The sequence below is a fragment of the Heterodontus francisci genome, unplaced genomic scaffold (genome assembly GCF_036365525.1).
Source record: "Heterodontus francisci isolate sHetFra1 unplaced genomic scaffold, sHetFra1.hap1 HAP1_SCAFFOLD_1564, whole genome shotgun sequence".
NCBI classification, from domain to species: Eukaryota; Metazoa; Chordata; class Chondrichthyes; order Heterodontiformes; family Heterodontidae; genus Heterodontus; species Heterodontus francisci.
In genome coordinates this window covers 6085-30074 of record NW_027141757.1, presented here as the reverse complement: position 1 = coordinate 30074, position 23990 = coordinate 6085, and the positions used below count along the sequence as shown (strand labels likewise).

General features: G+C 26.9%; 1 long non-coding RNA gene across 1 annotated transcript; it reads left to right on the top strand.

Moving 5' to 3' along the window:
- The first annotated feature begins 443 nt into the window (after nucleotides 1-443).
- LOC137364672 (uncharacterized) lies at nucleotides 444-23615 on the top strand. Its single transcript, XR_010973154.1, has 3 exons — nucleotides 444-522; nucleotides 21445-21529; nucleotides 23486-23615. It is a non-coding gene; the product is annotated as an uncharacterized lncRNA (long non-coding RNA).
- The last annotated feature ends 375 nt before the right edge of the window (nucleotides 23616-23990 follow it).

Genomic DNA, 23990 nt, shown 5'->3' with positions numbered 1-23990 from the left:
CTCTCTCTCTGACTCTGATCTCTCTCTCTCTCTTTCTCTCTCTCTCTCTGTCTCTCTCTCTCCCTATCTCTTTCTCTCCCTCTCTGACTCTGATCTCTCTCTCTCCTGATCTCTTTCTCTCTCTCTCTGACTCTGATCTCTCTCTCTCCCTATCTCTTTCTCTCTCTCTGACTCTGATCTCTCTCTCTCCCTATCTCTTTCTCTCTCTCTCTGACTCTGATCTCTCTCTCTCCCTATCTCTTTCTCTCTCTCTCTGACTCTGATCTCTCTCTCTCTCTTTCTCTCTCTCTCTCTGTCTCTCTCTCTCCCTATCTCTTTCTCTCCCTCTCTGACTCTGATCTCTCTCTCTCCTGATCTCTTTCTCTCTCTCTCTGACTCTGATCTCTCTTTCTCTCTCTCTCTCTGTCTCTCTGTTTCCATGGTGACGGCTCTGTTTCCGGTTCCGGTTCTCGATCTTTCTGGAATGTCGGCCTGTTTTTCGGTTCCGGAGACTGAGGGAAAAGTGAAGAAAATCCGGAGATTGTGAGTGAAAAATAAAGATTAAAATAAAGATTAAAATAAAGATTAAAATAAACATTAAAATAAACATTAAAATAAACATTAAAATAAAGATTAAAATAAACATTAAAATAAAGATTAAAATAAAGATTAAAATAAACATTAAAATAAACATTAAAATAAAGATTAAAATAAACATTAAAATAAAGATTAAAATAAAGATTAAAATAAAGATTAAAATAAACATTAAAATAAAGATTAAAATAAACATTAAAATAAACATTAAAATAAAGATTAAAATAAAGATTAAAATAAAGATTAAAATAAACATTAAAATAAAGATTAAAATAAAGATTAAAATAAAGATTAAAATACCCGAGAAACATTAAACTATTAAAATAAAGATTAAAATACCCGAGAAACAATAAACTATTAAAATAAAGATTAAAATACCCGAGAAACATTAAACTATTAAAATAAAGATTAAAATACCCGAGAAACATTAAACTATTAAAATAAAGATTAAAATACACGAGAAACATTAAACTATTAAAATAAAGATTAAAATACCCGAGAAACAATAAACTATTAAAATAAAGATTAAAATACCCGAGAAACATTAAACTATTAAAATAAAGATTAAAATACCCGAGAAACATTAAACTATTAAAATAAAGATTAAAATACACGAGAAACATTAAACTATTAAAATAAAGATTAAAATACCCGAGAAACAATAAACTATTAAAATAAAGATTAAAATACCCGAGAAACAGTAAACTATTAAAATAAAGATTAAAATACCCGAGAAACATTAAACTATTAAAATAAAGATTAAAATACCCGAGAAACAATAAACTATTAAAATAAAGATTAAAATACACGAGAAACAGTAAACTATTAAAATAAAGATTAAAATACCCGAGAAACAATAAACTATTAAAATAAAGATTAAAATACCCGAGAAACATTAAACTATTAAAATAAAGATTAAAATACCCGAGAAACATTAAACTATTAAAATAAAGATTAAAATACCCGAGAAACAATAAACTATTAAAATAAAGATTAAAATACACGAGAAACAGTAAACTATTAAAATAAAGATTAAAATACCCGAGAAACAATAAACTATTAAAATAAAGATTAAAATACCCGAGAAACAATAAACTATTAAAATAAAGATTAAAATACCCGAGAAACATTAAACTATTAAAATAAAGATTAAAATACCCGAGAAACAATAAACTATTAAAATAAAGATTAAAATACCCGAGAAACATTAAACTATTAAAATAAAGATTAAAATACCCGAGAAACATTAAACTATTAAAATAAAGATTAAAATACCCGAGAAACAGTAAACTATTAAAATAAAGATTAAAATACACGAGAAACATTAAACTATTAAAATAAAGATTAAAATACACGAGAAACAGTAAACTATTAAAATAAAGATTAAAATAAAGATTAAAATAAAGATTAAAATACCCGAGAAACATTAAACTATTAAAATAAAGATTAAAATACCCGAGAAACAGTAAACTATTAAAATAAAGATTAAAATAAAGATTAAAATAAAGATTAAAATACCCGAGAAACATTAAACTATTAAAATAAAGATTAAAATACCCGAGAAACAGTAAACTATTAAAATAAAGATTAAAATAAAGATTAAAATACCCGAGAAACATTAAACTATTAAAATAAAGATTAAAATACCCGAGAAACAGTAAACTATTAAAATAAAGATTAAAATACCCGAGAAACAATAAACTATTAAAATAAAGATTAAAATACCCGAGAAACAATAAACTATTAAAATAAAGATTAAAATACCCGAGAAACATTAAACTATTAAAATAAAGATTAAAATACCCGAGAAACAATAAACTATTAAAATAAAGATTAAAATACCCGAGAAACAATAAACTATTAAAATAAAGATTAAAATACCCGAGAAACAATAAACTATTAAAATAAAGATTAAAATACCCGAGAAACAATAAACTATTAAAATAAAGATTAAAATACCCGAGAAACAATAAACTATTAAAATAAAGATTAAAATACCCGAGAAACATTAAACTATTAAATAAAGATTAAAATACCCGAGAAACAATAAACTATTAAAATAAAGATTAAAATACCCGAGAAACAATAAACTATTAAAATAAAGATTAAAATACCCGAGAAACAATAAACTATTAAAATAAAGATTAAAATACCCGAGAAACAATAAACTATTAAAATAAAGATTAAAATACCCGAGAAACAATAAACTATTAAAATAAAGATTAAAATACCCGAGAAACATTAAACTATTAAATAAAGATTAAAATACCCGAGAAACAATAAACTATTAAAATAAAGATTAAAATACCCGAGAAACAATAAACTATTAAAATAAAGATTAAAATACCCGAGAAACAATAAACTATTAAAATAAAGATTAAAATACCCGAGAAACAATAAACTATTAAAATAAAGATTAAAATACCCGAGAAACATTAAACTATTAAATAAAGATTAAAATACCCGAGAAACAATAAACTATTAAAATAAAGATTAAAATACCCGAGAAACAATAAACTATTAAAATAAAGATTAAAATACCCGAGAAACAATAAACTATTAAAATAAAGATTAAAATACCCGAGAAACAATAAACTATTAAAATAAAGATTAAAATACCCGAGAAACAATAAACTATTAAAATAAAGATTAAAATACCCGAGAAACAATAAACTATTAAAATAAAGATTAAAATACCCGAGAAACAATAAACTATTAAAATAAAGATTAAAATACCCGAGAAACAATAAACTATTGAAATAAAGATTAAAATACCCGAGAAACATTAAACTATTAAAATAAAGATTAAAATACCCGAGAAACAGTAAACTATTAAAATAAAGATTAAAATACCCGAGAAACATTAAACTATTAAAATAAAGATTAAAATACCCGAGAAACAATAAACTATTAAAATAAAGATTAAAATACCCGAGAAACATTAAACTATTAAAATAAAGATTAAAATACACGAGAAACAATAAACTATTGAAATAAAGATTAAAATACCCGAGAAACAGTAAACTATTAAAATAAAGATTAAAATACACGAGAAACAATAAACTATTGAAATAAAGATTAAAATACACGAGAAACAATAAACTATTAAAATAAAGATTAAAATACACGAGAAACAATAAACTATTGAAATAAAGATTAAAATACACGAGAAACAATAAACTATTAAAATAAAGATTAAAATACCCGAGAAACAATAAACTATTAAAATAAAGATTAAAATACCCGAGAAACAATAAACTATTGAAATAAAGATTAAAATACACGAGAAACAATAAACTATTAAAATAAAGATTAAAATACCCGAGAAACAATAAACTATTAAAATAAAGATTAAAATACCCGAGAAACAATAAACTATTAAAATAAAGATTAAAATACCCGAGAAACAATAAACTATTAAAATAAAGATTAAAATACCCGAGAAACAATAAACTATTAAAATAAAGATTAAAATACCCGAGAAACAATAAACTATTAAAATAAAGATTAAAATACCCGAGAAACATTAAACTATTAAAATAAAGATTAAAATACCCGAGAAACAATAAACTATTAAAATAAAGATTAAAATACCCGAGAAACAATAAACTATTAAAATAAAGATTAAAATACCCGAGAAACAATAAACTATTAAAATAAAGATTAAAATACCCGAGAAACAATAAACTATTAAAATAAAGATTAAAATACCCGAGAAACAATAAACTATTAAAATAAAGATTAAAATACCCGAGAAACATTAAACTATTAAAATAAAGATTAAAATACCCGAGAAACATTAAACTATTAAAATAAAGATTAAAATACCCGAGAAACAATAAACTGTTAAAATAAAGATTAAAATACCCGAGAAACATTAAACTATTAAAATAAAGATTAAAATACCCGAGAAACAATAAACTATTAAAATAAAGATTAAAATACCCGAGAAACATTAAACTATTAAAATAAAGATTAAAATACCCGAGAAACATTAAACTATTAAAATAAAGATTAAAATACCCGAGAAACAATAAACTATTAAAATAAAGATTAAAATAAAGATTAAAATACCCGAGAAACAATAAACTATTAAAATAAAGATTAAAATAAAGATTAAAATAAAGATTAAAATACCCGAGAAACAATATACTATTAAAATAAAGATTAAAATAAAGATTAAAATAAAGATTAAAATACCCGAGAAACATTAAACTATTAAAATAAAGATTAAAATAAAGATTAAAATAAAGATTAAAATACCCGAGAAACATTAAACTATTAAAATAAAGATTAAAATACCCGAGAAACAATAAACTATTAAAATAAAGATTAAAATAAAGATTAAAATACCCGAGAAACATTAAACTATTAAAATAAAGATTAAAATACCCGAGAAACATTAAACTATTAAAATAAAGATTAAAATACCCGAGAAACATTAAACTATTAAAATAAAGATTAAAATACCCGAGAAACAATAAACTATTAAAATAAAGATTAAAATAAAGATTAAAATAAAGATTAAAATACCCGAGAAACATTAAACTATTAAAATAAAGATTAAAATACCTGAGAAACAATAAACTATTAAAATAAAGATTAAAATACCCGAGAAACATTAAACTATTAAAATAAAGATTAAAATACCCGAGAAACATTAAACTATTAAAATAAAGATTAAAATACCCGAGAAACAATAAACTATTAAAATAAAGATTAAAATACCCGAGAAACATTAAACTATTAAAATAAAGATTAAAATACCCGAGAAACAATAAACTATTAAATAAAGATTAAAATACCCGAGAAACAATAAACTATTAAAATAAAGATTAAAATACCCGAGAAACAATAAACTATTAAAATAAAGATTAAAATACCCGAGAAACAATAAACTATTAAAATAAAGATTAAAATACCCGAGAAACAATAAACTATTAAAATAAAGATTAAAATACCCGAGAAACATTAAACTATTAAATAAAGATTAAAATACCCGAGAAACAATAAACTATTAAAATAAAGATTAAAATACCCGAGAAACAATAAACTATTAAAATAAAGATTAAAATACCCGAGAAACAATAAACTATTAAAATAAAGATTAAAATACCCGAGAAACAATAAACTATTAAAATAAAGATTAAAATACCCGAGAAACAATAAACTATTAAAATAAAGATTAAAATACCCGAGAAACAATAAACTATTAAAATAAAGATTAAAATACCCGAGAAACAATAAACTATTGAAATAAAGATTAAAATACCCGAGAAACATTAAACTATTAAAATAAAGATTAAAATACCCGAGAAACAGTAAACTATTAAAATAAAGATTAAAATACCCGAGAAACATTAAACTATTAAAATAAAGATTAAAATACCCGAGAAACAATAAACTATTAAAATAAAGATTAAAATACCCGAGAAACATTAAACTATTAAAATAAAGATTAAAATACACGAGAAACAATAAACTATTGAAATAAAGATTAAAATACCCGAGAAACAGTAAACTATTAAAATAAAGATTAAAATACACGAGAAACAATAAACTATTGAAATAAAGATTAAAATACACGAGAAACAATAAACTATTAAAATAAAGATTAAAATACACGAGAAACAATAAACTATTGAAATAAAGATTAAAATACACGAGAAACAATAAACTATTAAAATAAAGATTAAAATACCCGAGAAACAATAAACTATTGAAATAAAGATTAAAATACACGAGAAACAATAAACTATTAAAATAAAGATTAAAATACCCGAGAAACAATAAACTATTAAAATAAAGATTAAAATACCCGAGAAACAATAAACTATTAAAATAAAGATTAAAATACCCGAGAAACAATAAACTATTAAAATAAAGATTAAAATACCCGAGAAACAATAAACTATTAAAATAAAGATTAAAATACCCGAGAAACATTAAACTATTAAAATAAAGATTAAAATACCCGAGAAACAATAAACTATTAAAATAAAGATTAAAATACCCGAGAAACAATAAACTATTAAAATAAAGATTAAAATACCCGAGAAACAATAAACTATTAAAATAAAGATTAAAATACCCGAGAAACAATAAACTATTAAAATAAAGATTAAAATACCCGAGAAACAATAAACTATTAAAATAAAGATTAAAATACCCGAGAAACATTAAACTATTAAAATAAAGATTAAAATACCCGAGAAACATTAAACTATTAAAATAAAGATTAAAATACCCGAGAAACAATAAACTGTTAAAATAAAGATTAAAATACCCGAGAAACATTAAACTATTAAAATAAAGATTAAAATACCCGAGAAACAATAAACTATTAAAATAAAGATTAAAATACCCGAGAAACAATAAACTATTAAAATAAAGATTAAAATACCCGAGAAACAATAAACTATTAAAATAAAGATTAAAATACCCGAGAAACATTAAACTATTAAAATAAAGATTAAAATACCCGAGAAACATTAAACTATTAAAATAAAGATTAAAATACCCGAGAAACAATAAACTATTAAAATAAAGATTAAAATAAAGATTAAAATACCCGAGAAACAATAAACTATTAAAATAAAGATTAAAATAAAGATTAAAATAAAGATTAAAATACCCGAGAAACAATATACTATTAAAATAAAGATTAAAATAAAGATTAAAATAAAGATTAAAATACCCGAGAAACATTAAACTATTAAAATAAAGATTAAAATAAAGATTAAAATAAAGATTAAAATACCCGAGAAACATTAAACTATTAAAATAAAGATTAAAATACCCGAGAAACAATAAACTATTAAAATAAAGATTAAAATAAAGATTAAAATACCCGAGAAACATTAAACTATTAAAATAAAGATTAAAATACCCGAGAAACATTAAACTATTAAAATAAAGATTAAAATACCCGAGAAACATTAAACTATTAAAATAAAGATTAAAATACCCGAGAAACAATAAACTATTAAAATAAAGATTAAAATAAAGATTAAAATAAAGATTAAAATACCCGAGAAACAATAAACTATTAAAATAAAGATTAAAATAAAGATTAAAATAAAGATTAAAATACCCGAGAAACAAGAAACTATTAAAATAAAGATTAAAATACCCGAGAAACAATAAACTATTAAAATAAAGATTAAAATACCCGAGAAACAATAAACTATTAAAATAAAGATTAAAATACCCGAGAAACATTAAACTATTAAAATAAAGATTAAAATACCCGAGAAACAATAAACTATTAAAATAAAGATTAAAATACCCGAGAAACAATAAACTATTAAAATAAAGATTAAAATACCCGAGAAACAGTAAACTATTAAAATAAAGATTAAAATACCCGAGAAACAGTAAACTATTAAAATAAAGATTAAAATACCCGAGAAACAGTAAACTATTAAAATAAAGATTAAAATACCCGAGAAACATTAAACTATTAAAATAAAGATTAAAATACCCGAGAAACAATAAACTATTAAAATAAAGATTAAAATACCCGAGCAACAATAAACTATTAAAATAAAGATTAAAATACACGAGAAACAATAAACTATTAAAATAAAGATTAAAATACCCGAGAAACAATAAACTATTAAAATAAAGATTAAAATACCCGAGAAACAATAAACTATTAAAATAAAGATTAAAATAAAGATTAAAATACCCGAGAAACAATAAACTATTAAAATAAAGATTAAAATACCCGAGAAACAATAAACTATTAAAATAAAGATTAAAATACCCGAGAAACAATAAACTATTAAAATAAAGATTAAAATACCCGAGAAACATTAAACTATTAAAATAAAGATTAAAATACCCGAGAAACAGTAAACTATTAAAATAAAGATTAAAATACACGAGAAACAATAAACTATTAAAATAAAGATTAAAATACCCGAGAAACAATAAACTATTAAAATAAAGATTAAAATACCCGAGAAACAATAAACTATTAAAATAAAGATTAAAATACACGAGAAACATTAAACTATTAAAATAAAGATTAAAATACCCGAGAAACAGTAAACTATTAAAATAAAGATTAAAATACACGAGAAACAATAAACTATTAAAATAAAGATTAAAATACCCGAGAAACAATAAACTATTAAAATAAAGATTAAAATACCCGAGAAACAATAAACTATTAAAATAAAGATTAAAATACCCGAGAAACAATAAACTATTAAAATAAAGATTAAAATAAAGATTAAAATACCCGAGAAACAATAAACTATTAAAATAAAGATTAAAATACCCGAGAAACAATAAACTATTAAAATAAAGATTAAAATACCCGAGAAACAATAAACTATTAAAATAAAGATTAAAATACCCGAGAAACAATAAACTATTAAAATAAAGATTAAAATAAAGATTAAAATAAAGATTAAAATACCCGAGAAACAATAAACTATTAAAATAAAGATTAAAATACCCGAGAAACAATAAACTATTAAAATAAAGATTAAAATACCCGAGAAACAATAAACTATTAAAATAAAGATTAAAATAAAGATTAAAATAAAGATTAAAATACCCGAGAAACAATAAACTATTAAAATAAAGATTAAAATACCCGAGAAACAATAAACTATTAAAATAAAGATTAAAATAAAGATTAAAATACCCGAGAAACAATAAACTATTAAAATAAAGATTAAAATACCCGAGAAACAATAAACTATTAAAATAAAGATTAAAATACCCGAGAAACAATAAACTATTAAAATAAAGATTAAAATACCCGAGAAACATTAAACTATTAAAATAAAGATTAAAATACCCGAGAAACAATAAACTATTAAAATAAAGATTAAAATACCCGAGAAACAATAAACTATTAAAATAAAGATTAAAATACCCGAGAAACAATAAACTATTGAAATAAAGATTAAAATACCCGAGAAACAGTAAACTATTAAAATAAAGATTAAAATACCCGAGAAACATTAAACTATTAAAATAAAGATTAAAATACCTGAGAAACAATAAACTATTAAAATAAAGATTAAAATACCCGAGAAACATTAAACTATTAAAATAAAGATTAAAATACCCGAGAAACATTAAACGATTAAAATAAAGATTAAAATACCCGAGAAACAATAAACTATTAAAATAAAGATTAAAATACCCGAGAAACAATAAACTATTAAAATAAAGATTAAAATACCCGAGAAACAATAAACTATTAAAATAAAGATTAAAATACACGAGAAACAGTAAACTATTAAAATAAAGATTAAAATACCCGAGAAACAATAAACTATTAAAATAAAGATTAAAATACCCGAGAAACATTAAACTATTAAAATAAAGATTAAAATACACGAGAAACATTAAACTATTAAAATAAAGATTAAAATACCCGAGAAACAATAAACTATTAAAATAAAGATTAAAATACACGAGAAACAATAAACTATTAAAATAAAGATTAAAATACCCGAGAAACAATAAACTATTAAAATAAAGATTAAAATACACGAGAAACAATAAACTATTAAAATAAAGATTAAAATACCCGAGAAACAATAAACTATTGAAATAAAGATTAAAATACCCGAGAAACAGTAAACTATTAAAATAAAGATTAAAATACACGAGAAACATTAAACTATTAAAATAAAGATTAAAATACCCGAGAAACATTAAACTATTAAAATAAAGATTAAAATACCCAAGAAACAATAAACTATTAAAATAAAGATTAAAATACCCGAGAAACAATAAACTATTAAAATAAAGATTAAAATACCCGAGAAACATTAAACTATTAAAATAAAGATTAAAATACCCGAGAAACAGTAAACTATTAAAATAAAGATTAAAATACCCGAGAAACAATAAACTATTAAAATAAAGATTAAAATACCCGAGAAACAGTAAACTATTAAAATAAAGATTAAAATACACGAGAAACAGTAAACTATTAAAATAAAGATTAAAATACCCGAGAAACAATAAACTATTAAAATAAAGATTAAAATACCCGAGAAACAATAAACTATTAAAATAAAGATTAAAATACCCGAGAAACAATAAACTATTAAAATAAAGATTAAAATACCCGAGAAACATTAAACTATTAAAATAAAGATTAAAATACCCGAGAAACAGTAAACTATTAAAATAAAGATTAAAATACCCGAGAAACAGTAAACTATTAAAATAAAGATTAAAATACCCGAGAAACAGTAAACTATTAAAATAAAGATTAAAATACATGAGAAACATTAAACTATTAAAATAAAGATTAAAATACACGAGAAACAATAAACTATTAAAATAAAGATTAAAATACCCGAGAAACAATAAACTATTGAAATAAAGATTAAAATACCCGAGAAACAATAAACTATTAAAATAAAGATTAAAATACCCGAGAAACAATAAACTATTGAAATAAAGATTAAAATACCCGAGAAACAGTAAACTATTAAAATAAAGATTAAAATACCCGAGAAACAATAAACTATTAAAATAAAGATTAAAATACACGAGAAACAATAAACTATTAAAATAAAGATTAAAATACCCGAGAAACAATAAACTATTAAAATAAAGATTAAAATACACGAGAAACAATAAACTATTAAAATAAAGATTAAAATACCCGAGAAACAATAAACTATTAAAATAAAGATTAAAATACCCGAGAAAAATTAAACTATTAAAATAAAGATTAAAATACCCGAGAAACAATAAACTATTAAAATAAAGATTAAAATACCCGAGAAACAATAAACTATTAAAATAATGATTAAAATAGCCGAGAAACATTAAACTATTAAAATAAAGATTAAAATACCCGAGAAACATTAAACTATTAAAATAAAGATTAAAATACACGAGAAACAGTAAACTATTAAAATAAAGATTAAAATACCCGAGAAACAATAAACTATTAAAATAAAGATTAAAATACCCGAGAAACAATAAACTATTAAAATAAAGATTAAAATACACGAGAAACAATAAACTATTAAAATAAAGATTAAAATACCCGAGAAACAATAAACTATTAAAATAAAGATTAAAATACCCGAGAAACAATAAACTATTAAAATAAAGATTAAAATACACGAGAAACAATAAACTATTAAAATAAAGATTAAAATACCCGAGAAACAGTAAACTATTAAAATAAAGATTAAAATACCCGAGAAACAATAAACTATTAAAATAAAGATTAAAATACCCGAGAAACATTAAACTATTAAAATAAAGATTAAAATACCCGGGAAACAATAAACTATTAAAATAAAGATTAAAATACCCGAGAAACAGTAAACTATTAAAATAAAGATTAAAATACCCGAGAAACATTAAACTATTAAAATAAAGATTAAAATACCCGAGAAACATTAAACTATTAAAATAAAGATTAAAATACACGAGAAACAGTAAACTATTAAAATAAAGATTAAAATACCCGAGAAACATTAAACTATTAAAATAAAGATTAAAATACCCGAGAAACATTAAACTATTAAAATAAAGATTAAAATACCCGAGAAACATTAAACTATTAAAATAAAGATTAAAATACCCGAGAAACAATAAACTATTAAAATAAAGATTAAAATACCCGAGAAACATTAAACTATTAAAATAAAGATTAAAATACCCGAGAAACATTAAACTATTAAAATAAAGATTAAAATACCCGAGAAACATTAAACTATTAAAATAAAGATTAAAATACCCGAGAAACATTAAACTATTAAAATAAAGGAGAAACAATAAACATTAAAAATATCCAAATAAACATTTTTAAAAATCCAAATAAACATTAAAAATATCCAAATAAACATTAAAAATACCCAAATAAACATTAAAAATATCCAAATAAACATTTAAAAAATCCAAATAAACATTAAAAAATACCCAAATAAACATTAAAAAAATCCAAATAAACATTAAAAATACCCAAATAAACATTAAAAATATCCAAATAAACATTAAAAAAACCCAATTAAACATTAAAAATAACCAAATTAACATTAAAATGTCCAAATAAACATTAAAAATATCCAAATAAACATTAAAATGTCCAAATAAACATTAAAAATATCCAAATAAACATTAAAAATGTCCAAATAAACATTAAAAATATCCAAATAAACATTAAAAAAACCCAATTAAACATTAAAAATAACCAAATTAACATTAAAATGTCCAAATAAACATTAAAAATATCCAAATAAACATTAGAAATGTCCAATTAAACATTAAAAATAACCAAATTAACATTAAAATGTCCAAATAAACATTAAAAATATCCAAATAAACATTAAAAATGTCCAATTAAACATTAAAAATAACCAAATTAACATTAAAATGTCCAAATAAACATTAAAAATATCCAAATAAACATTAAAGAAAACCCAATTAAACATTAAAAATAACCAAATTAACATTAAAATGTCCAAATAAACATTAAAAAAATCCAAATAAACATTAAAAATGTCCAAATAAACATTCAAAATATCCAAATAAACATTAAAAAAATCCAAATAAACATTAAAAAATACCCAAATAAACATTAAAAATACCCAAATAAACATTAAACATATCCAAATAAACATTAAAATGTCCAAATAAACATTAAAAATATCCAAATAAACATTAAAAAATACCCACATAAACATTAAGAATATCCAAATAAACATTAAAAATACCCAAATAAACATTAAAAATAACCAAATTAACATTAAAAAATACCCAAATAAACATTAAAAATACCAAAATAAACATTAAACATATCCAAATAAACATTAAAAAAATCCAAATAAACATTAAAAAATAGCCAAATAAACATTAAAAATATCCAAATAAACATTAAAAAAATCCAAATAAACATTAAAAATACCCAAATAAACATTAAACATATCCAAATAAACATTAAAATGTCCAAATAAACATTAAAAATATCCAAATAAAAATTTAAAAAAGCCAATTAAACATTAAAAATATCCAAATAAACATTAAAATGTCCAAATAAACATTTAAAAAACCCAATTAAACATTAAAAATGTCCAAATAAACATTAAAAATATCCAAATAAACATTTAAAAAATCCAAATAAACATTAAAAATGTCCAAATAAACATTTAAAAAACCCAATTAAACATTAAAAATGTCCAAATAAACATTAAAAATATCCAAATAAACATTTAAAAAATCCAAATAAACATTAAAAATGTCCAAATAAACATTAAAAATATCCAAATGAACATTTAAAAAATCCAAATAAACATTAAAAAATACCCAAATAAACATTAAAAATATCCAATTAAACATTAAAAAAATCCAAATAAACATTAAAAAACCCAATTAATCATTAAAAATATCCAAATAAACATTAAAAATACCCAAATAAACATTTAAAAAATCCAAATAAACATTAAAAAATACCCAAATAAACATTAAAAATATCCAAATAAACATTTAAAAAATCCAAATAAACATTAAAAAATACCCAAATAAACATTAAAAATATCCAAATAAACATTAAAAATACCCAAATAAACATTAAACATATCCAAATAAACATTAAAATGTCCAAATAAACATTAAAAATGTCCAAATAAACATTAAAAATATCCAAATAAACATTAAAAAATGTCCAAATAAACATTAAAAATATCCAAATAAACATTAAAAAAATCCAAATAAACATTACAAAATACCCAAATAAACATTAAAAATATCCAAATAAACATTAAAAATATCCAAATAAACATTCAAAATATCCAAATAAACATTAAAAAATACCCAAATAAACATTAAAAATACCCAAATAAACATTAAACATATCCAAATAAACATTAAAATGTCCAAATAAACATTAAAAATATCCAAATAAACATTAAAAAATACCCAAATAAACATTAAAAATATCCAAATAAACATTAAAAATACCCAAATAAACATTAAAAATAACCAAATTAACATTAAAAAAATACCCAAATAAACATTAAAAATACCAAAATAAACATTAAACATATCCAAATAAACATTAAAAAAATCCAAATAAACATTAAAAATACCCAAATAAACATTAAAAATATCCAAATAAACATTAAAAAACCCAATTAAACATTAAAAATAACCAAATTAACATTAAAATGTCCAAATAAACATTAAAAATATCCAAATAAACATTAAAAATACCCAAATGAACATTAAAAATAACCAAATTAACATTAAAAAAATACCCAAATAAACATTAAAAATACCAAAATAAACATTAAACATATCCAAATAAACATTAAAAAAATCCAAATAAACATTAAAAATACCCAAATAAACATTAAAAATATCCAAATAAACATTAAAAAACCCAATTAAACATTAAAAATAACCAAATTAACATTAAAATGTCCAAATAAACATTAAAAATATCCAAATAAACATTAAAAATGTCCAAATAAACATTAAAAATATCCAAATAAACATTAAAAAAACCCAATTAAACATTAAAAATAACCAAATTAACATTAAAATGTCCAAATAAACATTAAAAATATCCAAATAAACATTAAAAATGTCCAATTAAACATTAAAAATAACCAAATTAACATTAAAATGTCCAAATAAACATTAAAAAATCCAAATAAACATTAAAAATATCCAAATAAACATTAAAATGTCCAAATAAACATTTAAAAAACCCAATTAAACATTAAAAATGTCCAAATAAACATTAAAAATATCCAAATAAACATTTAAAAAATCCAAATAAACATTAAAAATGTCCAAATAAACATTAAAAAGATCCAAATAAACATTTAAAAAACCCAATTAAACATTAAAAATGTCCAAATAAACATTAAAAATATCCAAATAAACATTTAAAAAATCCAAATAAACATTAAAAAATACCCAAATAAACATTAAAAATATCCAAATAAACATTAAAATAATCCAAATAAACATTAAAAATACCCAAATAAACATTAAACATATCCAAATAAACATTAAAATGTCCAAATAAACATTAAAAATGTCCAAATAAACATTAAAAATATCCAAATAAACATTAAAAAATGTCCAAATAAACATTAAAAATATCCAAATAAACATTAAAAAAATCCAAATAAACATTACAAAATACCCAAATAAACATTAAAAATATCCAAATAAACATTAAAAATATCCAAATAAACATTCAAAATATCCAAATAAACATTAAAAAATACCCAAATAAACATTAAAAATACCCAAATAAACATTAAACATATCCAAATAAACATTAAAATGTCCAAATAAACATTAAAAATATCCAAATAAACATTAAGAAATACCCAAATAAACATTAAAAATATCCAAATAAACATTAAAAATACCCAAATAAACATTAAAAATAACCAAATTAACATTAAAAAATACCCAAATAAACATTAAAAATACCAAAATAAACATTAAACATATCCAAATAAACATTAAAAAAATCCAAATAAACATTAAAAATACCCAAATAAACATTAAAAATACCCAAATAAACATTCAAAATATCCAAATAAACATTCAAAATATCCAAATAAACATTAAAAAATACCTAAATAAACATTAAAAATATCCAAATAAACATTAAAAATACCCAAATAAACATTAAAAATATCCAAATAAACATTCAAAATATCCAAATAAACATTAAAAAATACCCAAATAAACATTAAAAATACCCAAATAAACATTAAACATATCCAAATAAACATTAAAATGTCCAAATAAACATTAAAAATATCCAAATAAACATTAAAAAATACCCAAATAAACATTAAAAATACCCAAATAAACATTAAACATATCCAAATAAACATTAAAATGTCCAAATAAACATTAAAAATATCCAAATAAACATTAAAAAATACCCAAATAAACATTAAAAAATACCCAAATAAACATTAAAAATACCCAAATAAACATTAAACATATCCAAATAAACATTAAAATGTCCAAATAAACATTAAAAAATACCCAAATAAACATTAAAAATATCCAAATAAACATTAAAAATACCCAAATAAACATTAAAAATAACCAAATAAACATTAAAATGTCCAAATAAACATTAAAAATGTCCAAATAAACATTAAAAATATCCAAATAAACATTAAAAAATACCCAAATAAACATTAAAAATATCCAAATAAACATTTAAAAAATCCAAATAAACATTACAAAAAACCAAATAAACATTAAAAATATCCAAATAAACATTAAAAATACCCAAATAAACATTAAAAAACCCAATTAAACATTAAAAATATCCAAATAAACATTTAAAAAATCCAAATAAACATTACAAAATACCCAAATAAACATTAAAAATATCCAAATAAACATTAAAAAATACCCAAATAAACATTAAAAATATCCAAATAAACATTTAAAAAATCCAAATAAACATTTAAAAAATCCAAATAAACATTAAAAATATCCAAATAAACATTTAAAAAACCCAATTAAACATTAAAAATATCCAAATAAACATTAAAATGTCCAAATAAACATTAAAAATATCCAAACAAACATTAAAAAATACCCAAATAAACATTAAAATGTCCAAATAAACATTAAAAATGTCCAAATAAACATTAAAAATATCCAAATAAACATTAAAAAATACCCAAATAAACATTAAAAATATCCAAATAAACATTTAAAAAATCCAAATAAACATTACAAAATACCCAAATAAACATTAAAAATATCCAAATAAACATTAAAAATATCCAAATAAACATTCAAAATATCCAAATAAACATTAAAAACCCCAATTAAACATTAAAAATACCCAAATTAACATTAAAAATATCCAAATAAACATTAAAAATAACCTAATAAACATTAAAATATCCAAATAAACATTAAAAATAACCAAATTAACATTAAAAATATCCAAATAAACATTAAAAATATCAAAATAAACATTAAAAAACCCAATTAATCATTAAAAATAACCAAATTAACATTAAAAATATCCAAATAAACATTAAAAATATCCAAATAAACATTAAAATGTCCAAATAAACATTAAAAATATCCAAATAAACATTAAAAAAACCCAATTAAACATTAAAAATAACCAAATTAACATTAAAATGTCCAAATAAACATTAAAAATATCCAAATAAACATTAAAATGTACAAATAAACATTAAAAATATCCAAATAAACATTAAAAAACCCAATTAAACATTAAAAATAACCAAATTAACATTAAAATGTCCAAATAAACATTAAAAATATCCAAATAAACATTAAAATGTATAAATAAACATTAAAAATATCCAAATAAACATTAAAATGTCCAAATAAACATTAAAAATATCCAAATAAACATTAAAAAAACCCAATTACACATTAAAAATAACCAAATTAACATTAAAATGTACAAATAAACATTAAAAATATCCAAATAAACATTAAAAAAACCCAGTTAAACATTAAAAATATCCAAATAAACATTAAAAAAACCCAGTTAAACATTAAAAATAACCAAATTAACATTAAAATATCCAAATAAACATTAAAAATATCCAAATAAACATTTAAAAAACCCAATTAAACATTAAAAATATCCAAATAAACATTTAAAAAACCCAGTTAAACATTAAAAATAACCAAATAAACATTAAAAATATCCAAATAAACATTAAAAAAATCCAAATAAACATTAAAAATATCCAAATAAACATTAAAAATATCCAAATAAACATTAAAAAAACCCAGTTAAACATTAAAAATAACCAAATTAACATTAAAAATATCCAAATAAACATTAAAATATCCAAATAAACATTAAAAATATCCAAATAAACATTTAAAAAACCCAATTAAACATTAAAAATATCCAAATAAACATTTAAAAAACCCAGTTAAACATTAAAGATAACCAAATTAACATTAAAAATATCCAAATAAACATTTAAAAAACCCAATTAAACATTAAAAATATCCAAATAAACATTAAAATGTCCAAATAAACATTACAAATATCCAAATAAACATTAAAATGTACTAATAAACATTAAAAATATCCAAATAAACATTAAAAAACGCCCTCTAAATACCCCAATAAACCCCCTGTAAATACCCCATAAACCCCTCAATACCTGATAAACCCCCTCTAAATACCCCAGTAAACCCCCTCTAAATACCCCAATAAACCCCCATAAATCCCTCAATACCCCAATAAACCCCCTGTAAATACCCCAATAAACCCCCTCTAAATACCCCAGTAAGCCCCCTCAGAATATCCCAATAAACCCCCATAAATACCCCATAAACCCCTCAATACCTCAATAAACCCCCTGTAAATACCCCAATAAACCCCCTCTAAATACCCCAGTAAGCCCCCTCAGAATATCCCAATAAACCCCCATAAATACCCCATAAACCCCTCAATATCTCAATAAACCCCCTGTAAATACCCCAATAAATCCCTGTAAATACCCCAATAAACCCCCTGTAAATACCCCAATAAACCCCCTGTAAATACCCCATAAACCCCTCAATAGCTAATAAACGCCCTCTAAATACCCCAATAAACCCCCTGTAAATACCCCATAAACCCCTCAATACCTGATAAACCCCCTCTAAATACCCCAATAAACCCCCTCTAAATATCCCAATAAACACCCCAATAAACCCACTCTGAGTTCCGCAATAAACTTCCTCTGAACACCCCAATAAACCCCCTGTAAATACCCCAATAATCCCCTCGAAACACCCTGATAAACTCCATCTAAACACCCCAATAAACCCCCTGTAAATACCCCATAATTCCCTCTAATACCCCAATAAACCCCCTCTAAATACCCCCAATAAACTCCCTGTAAATACCCCCAATAAACACCCTCTAAACACTTAAAATACTCAGCAGGTCTGGCAGCATCTGAGGAAAGAGAAGCTTCTCTCTCTGCAGACACTGCCAGACCTGCTGAGTATTTCCAGCATTTCTTGTTTTTATTTCAGATTTCCAGCATCTGCAGTATTTTATTTTATTGTCCCTCAAAACACTTGCTGTTCGTAGTGTACATTAACGATTTAGACGTGAATATAGGAGGTATGATCAGTAAGTTTGCAGATGACACAAAAATTGGTGGTGTCATAAATAGTGAGGAGGAAAGCCTGTAATCACAGGACGATATAGATGGGCTGGTAAGATGGGCGGAGCAGTGGGAAATGGAATTTAATCCTGAGAAGTGTGAGGTGATGCATTTTGGGAGGACTAACAAGGCAAGGGAATATACAATGGATGGTAGGACCCTAGGAAGTACAGAGGGTCAGAGGGACCTTGGTGTACTTGTCCATAGATCACAGAAGGCAGCAGCACAGGTAGATGAGGTGGTTAGGAAAGCATATGGGATACTTGCCTTTATTAGCCGAGGCATAGAATATAAGAGCAGGGAGGTTATGATGGAGCTGTATAGCCACATAGTTAGGCCACAGCTGGAGTACTGTGTACAGTTCTGGTCACCACACTATAGGAAGGATGTGATTGCACTGGAGAGGGTGCAGAGGAGATTCACCAGAATGTTGCCTGGGCTGGAGCATTTCAGCTATGAAGAGAGACTGAAAAGGCTAGGGTTGTTTTCCTTAGAGCAGAGAAGGTTGAGGGGGGACATGATTGAGGTATACAAAATTATGAGGGGCATTGATAGGTTAGATAGGAAGAAACTTTTTCCCTTAGCGGCGGGATCAGTAACCAGGGGGCATAGATTTAAGGTAAGGGGCAGGAGGTTTAGAGGGGATTTGAGGAAAGTTTTTTTCACCCAGAGGGTGTTTGGAATCTGGAAAACACTGTCTGAAGGGGTGGTCGAGGCAGGAACCCTCACAACATTTAAGAAGTATTTAGATGAGCACTTGAAATGCCATAACATACAAGTCTACGGGCCAAGTGCTGGAAAATGGGATTAAAATAGATAGGTGCTTGGTGGCCGGCACAGACACGATGGGCCGAAAGGCCTGTTTCTGTACTGTAACGACTCTTATGACCCCAATAACCCTCTCTAAATACCCCAAGAAACCCCCTCTAAACACCCTGATAAACCCCCTCTAAACACCCCGATAAACCCCCTCAAAATACCCCGATAAACCCCCTCTAAACACCCCAATAAACCCCCTCTAAATACCCCGATAAACCCCCTGTACATACACCGATAAACCCCCTGTACATGCCCTGATAAACCCCCCCTATACACCCCGATAAAACCAATCTAAACACCCCGATAAACCCCCTGTACATACACCGATAAACCCCCTCTAAATACCCTGATAAACCCCCTGTAAATACCCCGATAAACCCCCTGTAAATACCCCGATAAACCCCCTGTACAAACACCGATAAACCCCCTGTAAATACCCGATAAACCCCCTGTAAATACCCCGATAAACCCCCTGTAAATACCCGATAAACCCCTTCTAAACACACCGATAAACCCCCTGTAAATACCCCGATAAACCCCCTCTAAATACCCCAACAAACCCCCTGTAAATACCCGATAAACCCCCTGTAAATACCCCGATAAACCCCCTGTGCAAACACCGATAAACCCCCTGTAAATACCCGATAAACCCCCTGTAAATACCCCGATAAACCCCCTCTAAATACCCCGATAAACCCCCTCTAAATACCCCGATAAACCCCCTCTAAACACCCCAATAAACCCCTTCTAAACACCCCTATAAACCCCCTCTAAACACCCCTATCTACCCTCCATGAGAAGTTCTCAAGCTGCGTGACCGTGCCCCCGAGCTGCGCCCCCCCACCCCCCCCCAATAATGATCATTATGAACTGTTCTGATCCCTGTGTCTTACAGAGACTGTGAGGCTCCTGTGATTTGCTGCTGTTTCAATCAGTCGGGCCGCCTTCTGGCAGTGGGACTGATGAATGGAAACATCAAGGTGAATGATGCTGTCTACTGGCAGAGCAGAAGTATTGGGCGGGGCGTCTCTGTACTGATGGTTTTACTGGGTCTCGGGGGTTTTGCTGGGTCTTGGGGCGTTTTGCCGGGTCTCGGAGGATTTTGCCAGGTCTTGGAGGGTTTTGCTGGATCTCGGGGGGGTTTGCCGGGTTACGGGGCAGAGTGGGGTGGGGGGGTTGGTTTTGCCGGGTGTCAGGGGGTTTTGCCGGGTCTCGGTGCGTTTTGCCGGGTCTCAGGGGTGGGGATTTGCCGGGTCTCGGAGGATTTTGCCAGGTCTTGGGGGTTTTGCTGGGTCTCGGGGGATTTTGCCGGGTCTTGGGGGTTTTGCTGGGACTTGGAGGGTTTTGCCGGGTCTCGAGGGAGGGCGGGTTTGCTGGGTCTCTGGGGGTTTTTGCCGGTTCTCTGGCGATTTTGCCAGGTCTCTGGGGGTTTTTGCCGGGTCTCTGGGGTTTTTGCCAGGTCTCGGGGGGGTTTTTGCCGGGTCTCTGGGGGTTTTGCCGGGTTTCGGGGGGTTTATGCCGGGTCTCTGGGGGTTTTGCCGGGTCTCTGGGGGTTTTGCCAGGTCTCAGGAGGGGTTTATGCCAGGTCTCTGGGGGTTTTGCCAGGTCTCTGGGGGTTTTTGCCGGGTCTCGGGGGGTTTATGCTGGGTATATGGGGGTTTTGCCAGGTCTCGGGGGGTTTATGCTGGGTCTCTGGGGGTTTTGCCAGGTCTCGGGGGGGTTTTGCCGGGTCTTTGGGGGTTTTGCCAGGTCTCGGGGGGGGGTTTTGCCGGGTCTCTGGGGTTTATGCTGGTTCTCTGGGGGTTGTGCCAGGTCTCGGGGGGTTTTGCCGGGTCTCTGGGGTTTTTGCCGGGTCTCGGGGGGGTTTTGCCGGGTCTCTGGGGGTTTTGCCGGGTCTCGGGGGGTTTATGCTGGGTCTTTGGGAGTTTTGCCAGGTCTCTGGGGGTTTATGCTGGGTCTCTGGGGGTTTTGCCAGGTCTCTGGGGGTTTTGCCAGGGATCGGGGGGTTTTTGCCGGGTGTTTGGGGGTTTTGCCAGGTCTCAGGGAGATTTCCGGGTCTCGAGGGGGGAGGGTTTGCCGTTTCTCGGGGGGTATTGCCAGGTGTCTGGGGGTTTTGCCAGGTCTCTAGGGGTTTTGCCAGGTCTCTGGGGGTTTTGCCAGGTCTCGGGGGGTTTTGCTAGGTCTCGGGGGGTTTTGCCGGGCCTAGAGAGGTTTTGCTGGGTCTCGGGTGGTTTTGACGGGTTTTGGGGGGGGGTTTTGCCGGGTCTCTGGGGTTTATGCTGGTTCTCTGGGGGTTGTGCCAGGTCTCGGGGGGTTTTGCCGGGTCTCTGGGGTTTTTGCCAGGTCTCGGGGGGGGTTTTTGCCGGGTCTCTGGGGGTTTTGCCAGGTCTCAGGGGGTTTATGCTGGGTCTCTGGGAGTTTTGCCAGGTCTCTGGGGGTTTATGCTGGGTCTCTGGGGGTTTTGCCAGGTCTCTGGGGGTTTTGCCAGGGATCGGGGGGTTTTTGCCGGGTGTCTGGGGGTTTTGCCAGGTCTCAGGGGGATTTCCAGGTCTCGAGGGGGGAGGGTTTGCCATTTCTCGGGGGGTATTGCCAGGTGTCTGGGGGTTTTGCCAGGTCTCTAGGGGTTTTGCCAGGTCTCTGGGGGTTTTGCCAGGTCTCGGGGGGTTTTGCTAGGTCTCGGGGGGTTTTGCTAGGTCTCGGGGGGTTTTGCCAGGTCTCTGGGGGTTTTGCCAGGTCTCGGGGGGTTTTGCTAGGTCTCGGGGGGTTTTGCCGGGCCTAGAGAGGTTTTGCTGGGTCTCGGGGGATTTTGACGGGTTTTGGGGGGGTTTCGTCGGGTCTCATGGGGTTTTGCCAGGTCTCGGGGGGGTTTTGTCGGGTCTCAGGATGTGACTGTTATGCTCCCTTCTTGTTTCTGAACTCCCACCCTGTGTCGGCAGCTTTACAAACCAAACACTGGAGCCTTTGTCTATTACCTGAGGGACTCCGAGACTCTCAACTCCACCTTACCTATCACCAGCCTGAGCTTCTGCCCACCAGGAGCTGCCTTTGGGGATCTGCTGCTTGCCTCATGTGAGTGAGAATCTATCCTGCTTGTACCTCGGAGTGGGGAGAGGGAATGGGGGGGGTGGGCGAGAGCGGGGGTGGGGGAATAGAGTGGTTAGAAAGAGGGCGGGGAAGAGGAGAGAGGGAGAGGGAAAGGAGGGAGGGAGAGAGGAACATATAGAGGGAAAAAGGGGGAGAGAGAGGGATGGAGGAAGAGGAGACAGATAGGTACAACAGTGAAGAGGATGGGGGGAGTGGGGAAGGAGGGAAGAGGGCGGAGGGGAGTGGAGAAGAGGGAGTAGTGAAGGAGGGAAGAGGGCGGAGGGGAGTGGGGAAGAGGGAGAGCAGTGAAGGAGGGAAGAGGGCGGAGGGGAGTGGGGAAGAGGGAGTAGTGAAGGA